The sequence below is a fragment of the Lactuca sativa genome, chromosome 3, assembly GCF_002870075.4.
Source record: "Lactuca sativa cultivar Salinas chromosome 3, Lsat_Salinas_v11, whole genome shotgun sequence".
Lineage (NCBI taxonomy): Eukaryota > Viridiplantae > Streptophyta > Magnoliopsida > Asterales > Asteraceae > Lactuca > Lactuca sativa.
In genome coordinates this window covers 250,227,923-250,229,214 of record NC_056625.2, presented here as the reverse complement: position 1 = coordinate 250,229,214, position 1,292 = coordinate 250,227,923, and the positions used below count along the sequence as shown (strand labels likewise).

At 44.1% G+C, this 1,292-nt stretch overlaps 1 non-coding gene across 1 annotated transcript; it reads right to left on the bottom strand.

Moving 5' to 3' along the window:
- Positions 1-259: 259 nt before the first annotated feature.
- LOC111907815 (small nucleolar RNA R71) lies at positions 260-366 on the bottom strand. The gene has a single exon (XR_002855669.1). It is a non-coding gene; the product is annotated as a small nucleolar RNA R71 (small nucleolar RNA).
- Positions 367-1,292: the final 926 nt, after the last annotated feature.

The window sequence follows — 1,292 nt, the reverse complement described above, 5'->3', positions numbered from 1 at the left end:
CGCTCAACTCAAGGAGATTCCTTTTTATGGGTAGGATCACGAAGACGCCTACAAACACTTGGACGAAGTGAATGATGTGGCCGACTACTTCAATGTACCAAATGTCCCCCGCGAGACCCAGCTTCTTCGCATGCTCCCAGTCACGTTCAAAGGAGCTGCAAAGGATTGGCTAAAGTCACTTCCTCCCGGATCGGTCACCACATGGGCCAAGATGAAAGAGGAGTTCATAGATCACTTTTTTCCGCCCTCCAGAATAGCCATGCTAAAGAAAGCAATTGCCAACTTCGAGCAACAGCCCGGAGAATCTCTATATGAAGCATGAGAAAGGTACAAGAGTTTGCTTAGAAATTGCCCACATCATGACCTTAATAGCCAACAAGAGGTCTCTATTTTCTACGATGGAGTCAATGTCACCACAAGGCAATTACTCGATTATCAAGGTCCGCTCACGAAGAAGGCGCCCCCGATAATCAAGGAGCTAATTGAAGAATTCTCTAAGCACTCTAGAGAATACCACAATCCAAGAAACGAAGTAAGTCGGGGAGTAGTGAACGCGGCAATTGATAGCATAGTGGCGGTGATAGCTAAGCTTGATAGTCTTGATAGAAGGATGAAAAAAATGGATCAAACAATCCATGCTATGAGGGTGGGGTGTGAAAATTGTAGAGGGCCCCATCTAACAAAGGATTGTGATTTGGATGAGAATGGAAATAAGAAAGCTCAAGTCTTCTATTCAAGTGGCGATAGATACGACGAAAATTTGCGAAAACCTAAGAAGGAATGGCTCCCATACGAAGAGTATAAGAAGGCTAAGGAGGAAAAATACAAGCAGAAGGAGAGGGGACTATATCAAAGAGAAGAACCGGTAGAAAAGAAAGTTGATTTGGAAGAAATGTTCACTAGATTCATAGCCGTGTCCGAAAAGAGACACAATGATCACGATGCTGCAATACATGAGACCAGAAACATGCTAAGGAATCAGCAAACATCTATCCTCAACATTGAGAAACAGCTGGGACAGCTTGCACACCAAGTGAACGAAAGAAGACCGGGTCAACTTCCAAGTAATACTGAAACCAATCCAAGAATGGAGAATGTAAGTGCAGTGACCTACAGCAAGGAAGAAATATTTACAGATACACTGAGAATCTCCAAAAGGAAGACAGAAAGGGCAGAAGAGTTGGCTCCAGCAATACCCGATCTGACTCGCCGAGTCCCTCTAGTGGACTCGACGAGTCCATGTGTGAATGATAAAACTGTCAGTCCTTTAAAGCCATATAATCCTCCTTTGC